Below are 6,313 nucleotides of genomic sequence, written 5' to 3'. Positions count from 1 at the left end.
ACAAACACACCATTGCCGATAATAAGACATGTTCATCTGTAGTTCACACTTTACTCCGAGTCATTTATGTAAGTAGCAAGAGTGTCTGGAATTAATAAGAAATTTATGGTGAATATATAAGCCATCCTTTAATGATTCATCAGCTTTTTCTTTTCGCCTAATTTAACAGCCCTGAAAGTCATGGCTGGAAGTTGTGGCTGCAGGAACAACACTTTACCATTTGAAATAAGGCGGAGGAGGAGGTGAAGATGAAGAAGAAGAAGAAGAAGAAGAAGATCTTACCATTAAATTAAACATTTGAAGAAAGTTGATGTGAGATACTAATGCCTGTTGAGCAAAGTGTGTTATTACTGAAGTTTTAATAATTAATTGTATCAAAAGACAAATCAATTCAAGAAAACAATAACATTACAAGAAGGCACAATGGCTAGTAAGTTTTAACCTACAGGTGACATTCAAGAACTGCCAACATAAATACTGAAAATGAGAAAAACTGTTCCTACCTTTAGGACCTGTTAGTTGTCCATATCTACATCTATATCTACATTCTGCAAACAACCATAAGGTGCATGGCAGAGAGTACATTCCACTGTACCAGTTATTAAAGTTTATTCCAGTTCCACTCATGTATGGAATACTGGAAGCTTGACTGGTTGAATGCCTATGTGCATGCAATAATAATTCTAATATTGTCCTCATGGCCCCTCTGTAGGTGTCACATATGGGATTGTAGCATATTCTGAAAGTCATCATTTAAAGCTGGCTCTTGAAATTTTTTTACTAGACTTTCTCAAGGTAGTTTACATCTATCTTCAAAAATCTGCCAGTTCAGTTTCTTCAGTATCTCCATTGCTGATTGAATGCACTTCCCCATTAGCTTACCAGTAAACTGAAATCTACCTGCTTTACCTATGACTGAGCCTGTGGGATCATTCCATTTCATATCGCTACAAAGTCTTACACCCGGGTATTTGTATGAGTTGGCTGATTCTAACACTGACTCCCTAATATTATAGACACAGGATACAACTTTTTATTCTTTTTTTTTTTCATTTTGTGCACTGCACAGTTTTACATTTCTGAACAATTGAAGCAAGATGCCGATCTCTGCATGACTTTGAAATCGTATCAGGATTGGTCTGAATATTTATGCAGCTTCTTTCAGACTGTACTTCATTATAGATAACTCTGTCATTTACAAAAAGTCTGGGGTTACTATCAGTATTGTCTGCAAGGTCATTAATATACAACATGAACAGCAAGGGTGCCAACACATTTCCCTGAGGCACAGTTGAAGTTACTTCCACATCTGATGATGATTCCCTATCCAAGGTAACATGGTGCCTGCATCCTCCTTATCAAAAAATCCTCAATCCAGTCACAAATTTCACTCAATACCCTATATGATCACACTTTTTACAATAAGCATTGGTGTGCTACTGAGTCAAATGCTTCTTGGAAATCAAGAAATATTGGATCTACCTGACTCTATTGACCCAAAGTTTTCAGTATGTCACGAGAATAGTGCGAGCTGGGTTTCACATAATTGATGTTTTGAATCCATGCTGGTTGGTATTGTGTTCCATTTAAACAATTTCAGCTGTTTGTCAACACAATGGATACTAATACTAGTTTCATTTATATTCTCAGTGGTACAACGATTTAACTGTGGCAAAACTCCTAAGTTTTCATTTGTGAAGGAACAATTGTAAATGGAGTTAAGCATTTCAGCTTTTCCTTTGCTACCCTCGATTTCATTTCTTGTCTCATATGCTAGACTACTGAACACTATCAGCCTTCACATATGACCAGAATTTATTTGGGTTTTTTGAAATATCATTTGATAATATTCAGCTATGGTTGTCATTGAAGACATCATCCATTACTCTCTGGACTGCCAAATGTGTTTCATTCAGCATCTCTCTATCTATAGTCCTATACTTTGTTTAATACCTATTATGCAGTAGTCTGATTCTTCAGAAGTTTCTTTATGGTGTCTGTACACCATGGAGGTACCCTCCCATTATGAACTGTTCTACAGGATATTTATCTATCCAGTGCATGGTCCGCTATTCTTTTAAACTTGAACCATAGTATATATATATCTGCTTGTTTTAGTTGTGCTTAGTAATTTGGCAATCACTGTTGGCACAACTGCAACATGGTCACTGATATCAGTTTCATTGTGGACATCTTCAAAGATGACAGGTCTATTTGTTGCTACCCAACATGAGTCAGTTCCTAATTACCTGTTCTAGGTAGTTTTCAGAGAAGAAATGTGGTAATGTTTCACAGGATGTCTTAGTGTGCCAAACACTAAAAAAAATGTAATTTTACCAATTAATTGTTGGATGATTAAAGTCTCCACCAATGATTACAGCCTGATTGGGGAACTTAGGCATAAGTGAACTGAAGTTTTCTCTAAAGTTTTTGGTTACACCAGGAGATAAGTCTGGTGAGCAATAGGAGGATCCAATTACCATTTTATACCCACCCCTGATACTGAGTCTTGCCCAAACAATCTCACATGCAACTTCAATTTCTATCTCAGTGGATTTGAGTTTCTTGTCTACTGCAAAAAATACACCACCTCCATTTCCCATTAGCCTATCCTTTCTATATATACATAAATTCTCCCTGAAAAACTCTCTGCTATCATTTTTAGGTTCCAATCAGCCCTCTGTACCTAGTTTTATGTGAGTTCCATTGCTATTCATGAGTACTTCACACTCTGGCATTTTGTTGCAAATGCTTTATCAGTTTACCATGAGGATTTTAATTCTCCCACCAGTGGGAGGCACTTATTTCAATCTTACACTAATTCTGCTTGGCTTCCTTCAGCTGGATTGGATGGGGAGTCACCTAATCTTAAAAAAAAAAACCTTATATGCTCCTTGCACATAGTCAGCTACCTGAGTAGCAGTTTCTGATGTGTAGTACACACCTGACACATTTAAAGAGGACCCTACAGTTATCAACCCTATAGTGCAAGTCCAAGAAGTCACCCTAGCTTGTCACAGAACCTTCAAAGTCCTTGGTTCCATCCCACTAAACTCAGAATCAAAGGGCCACAATCAGTTCTGGGGAAAATGCTGAAAATGGTGAGCTTCATTGAAACTTCATGTGCAAGGCTGGGCTTCACAACATTCTCTGTCAGTCACTGAAATGATTCAAGTATGTCCTCAGAGCCTACAAGAAACTTCATCCATTCCAACATGCACCAACATCTGCAGTTTTGGTTGTAACCTGTTCCCTCAATGGCTGCTGGAATAGCCTCTTCAGCAAGCTGAATGAGGCCCTCATGCATACAGAGAGTGCACTTTGTGTCCTTTCCTGTCCCTTGCTGCCAGTTTCCAAAAGGGTACCATCATTTGGTGTACGTTTGAAGTGCTGGCCATTAACAGACCAGAACTGCTTTGCATTTGCCTCCTCTTGACACTGGACAAAACAAGTTTCCCCAAAACAAGTAAAGTGAGTCCCACTGGTTCAGTTTTAGTTTTAGCGAAAGTGAGCACCTCAAAATTGTTCATTAGGGGGATTGGTAAAACTTCATGAGTCCTCCCTGGTCCCCATCCCCCCCTGTACAGGACGCCTAGGTCCATCATTGACACACCACTCCCAGTCAAATGGATGAGTAATGACAGATCCTGTACTTTCTGCAGAAGAGACAGGATTCACAGGAGAGCATTGTAATCAACTGGTCAGTAAATACATCTGCTCCTGTCACTCACTCTGTTACAGTGACAGAGTAAAGTACTTGGGACAGAGCAAGGCAGTCGGTGGACATATGACAGCAAACAATTGGTGCATCTAACTCAGTTTTTCTCATATTTCCTGTGACGGACAGTACTCCTCCTCATTAACAAGGGTCAAGTCTGCATCAGTTCTACAAATGTTTTCCAGACCACTTTTATTTTGCCAGCCTGTATTAGAACAACAGTACAAAATCTCCAGCATAGAGGTGCTTGAAGAACATGGGAAGGAACCACACAGAATTGACCTGGGTCAGTAGTGGCGGGTCATCTTTTCTGATGAATGCACTATTTGACTGACACCTGATGATCATCAAAAATGTGGAGATAGACAGGGACTGATGCACATCTCAGGCCTGCAGTCCACAGGTTCAGCAGGGAGGAGAGTTGTGTTGACCAGAATGACATACAAATGTCTGACACCTCTCATTTCTATCAACAGTAATGTGAGGGTTGCACAGTATCAGGAATGGATTCTCCAAACTATTTTTCAACCTCAAAATCAATCTTTCCACAATGAGACAGTCTTTAAAAACTTCTTTCAGAAGCAGCCACCCTGCAGTTCAAAAGCTAGGAATTTTGCACCTGAAACTTCCTTGTACATTAGAATTTGCTTTTCTGAGGCAGTACTCTTATTAACTGTCACACCTCACAACACAACCACACAACTCCTTTTCTGCTAGTGCCCCTTCTTCTACTTTCCAATCATCACCATAGTTCTACTGTATACATTGTAATATTACCCTCCCTCACATGAGCTGTTGATTTTCACTCATTTCATAATAGATTCTTTTAATAAGCTTCAAGAGGAGTAGGATTTATAAATAACATTTTTACTTATCTGCTTTTCTCATAGTTAGCTCCAGTTCTTCAGGTCCAGGGGTTGATTCTTGAGGCTGAAATTTTTTGACCTAGTTTCTCATGGTTCCAATTGAAAATGACTGTATGACATTGTCGGCCAGGAGGCCCCATTTGGGGAGTTCGGCTGCTGTATTGCAAGTCCTTTTTAGGTGATGTCACATCAGCGACTTGTGAGTCAATGATGATGAAGGACACACAACACCCACTCCCCTGCTGGGAATCGAACCCCTGCCCCCTGCGTGGCAGGTGATAACACTATGCAGAATTGCCTGTTTTTATCTCGATTTTCATTTTTTCACATTTATCTACAACACACCATATTTATCATCTCCACTTTTAAATAAAAAATTACATTGTTATTGCCAAAATTAAAAACATGTCCAATGACATCAGAGGCATACCCACTATTAGCTCATTCTGTGGTACTAACAACATTCCAAAGAGTTTACAAACTTTCTAGACAAATGTATACAATTATTTTATAAATGAACCTGGAAATAAATTCAATAGTTTGCGTCAGATTGTGCAATTATTAATAGGAATTTTTTGTATGCCAGATATTTCGTAATTTCAAATGTTTCTGAAAGAAAAATAATTTAACTGTACATACAGAGCTAGTACATATAGATTGTAACAACAAAAATAAATTAATCTCTTTTTATACATTTTAGCCTGAAATATACCATGTCAAGAACAAAAATCGTACGAAATTCTTTTAGAAAAACAGCTAAGATAATATTAACCTCCAGAATGAGATTTTCACTCTGCAGCGGAGTGTGCGCTGATATGAAACTTCCTGGCAGATTAAAACTGTGTGCTGACCGAGACTCGAACTCAGGACCTTTGCCTTTCACGGGCAAGTGCTCTACCAACTGAGTTACCGAAGCACGACTCACGCCCGCTCCTCACAGCCCTACTTATGCCAGTATCTTGTCTCCTACCTTCCAAACTTTACAGAAGCTCTCCTGCGAACCTTGCAGAACTAGCACTCCTGAAAGAAAGAATACTGTGGAGACATGGCATAGCCACAGCCTAGGGGATGTTTCCAGAATGAGATTTTCACTCTGCAGTGGAGTGTGTGCTGATATGAAACTTCCTGCCAGATTAAAACTGTGTGCCCGACCGAGACTCGAACTCGGGACCTTTGCCTTTCCCGGGCAAGTGCTCTACCAACTGAGCTACCGAAGCATGACTCACGCCTGGTCCTCACAGCTTTACTTCTGCCAGTATCTCGTCTCCTACCTTCCAAACTTTACAGAAGCTCTCCTGCAAATCTTGCAGAACTAGCACTCCTGAAAGAAAGAATACTGTGGGGACATGGCTTAGCTACAGCCTAGGGGATGTTTCCAGAATGAGATTTTCACTCTGCAGTGGATTGTGCACTGATATGAAACTTCCTGGCAGTTCTGCAAGGTTCTCAGGAGAGCTTCTGTAAAGTTTGGAAGGTAGGAGATGAGATACTGGCAGAAGTAAAGCTGTGATAACCGGGCATGAGTCATACTTCGGTAGCTCAGTTGGTAGAGCACTTGCCCGCGAAAGGCAAAGGTCCCGAGTTCGAGTCTCGGTTGGGCACACAGTTTTAATATGCCAGGAAGTTTCAATATTAACCTGTACATCAGGTTTGCTTGCTCATGTGAATATATCTGTGTGTGTGTGTGTGTGTGTGTGTGTGTGTGTGTGTGTGTGTGTGTGTGTGTGTG

The 6,313-nt window shown here is 39.9% G+C and overlaps 1 non-coding gene across 1 annotated transcript; it reads right to left on the bottom strand.

Annotated features, from left to right (window-relative positions):
- Positions 1-5,727: 5,727 nt before the first annotated feature.
- Trnas-gga lies at positions 5,728-5,802 on the bottom strand. The gene has a single exon. It is a non-coding gene; the product is annotated as a tRNA-Ser (tRNA).
- Positions 5,803-6,313: the final 511 nt, after the last annotated feature.

Source organism: Schistocerca piceifrons, chromosome 8, assembly GCF_021461385.2.
Source record: "Schistocerca piceifrons isolate TAMUIC-IGC-003096 chromosome 8, iqSchPice1.1, whole genome shotgun sequence".
In the NCBI taxonomy this organism is placed as follows: Eukaryota; Metazoa; Arthropoda; class Insecta; order Orthoptera; family Acrididae; genus Schistocerca; species Schistocerca piceifrons.
Note: the sequence above shows the minus strand (reverse complement) of the source record. Positions and strands in the feature narration are given on the sequence as shown.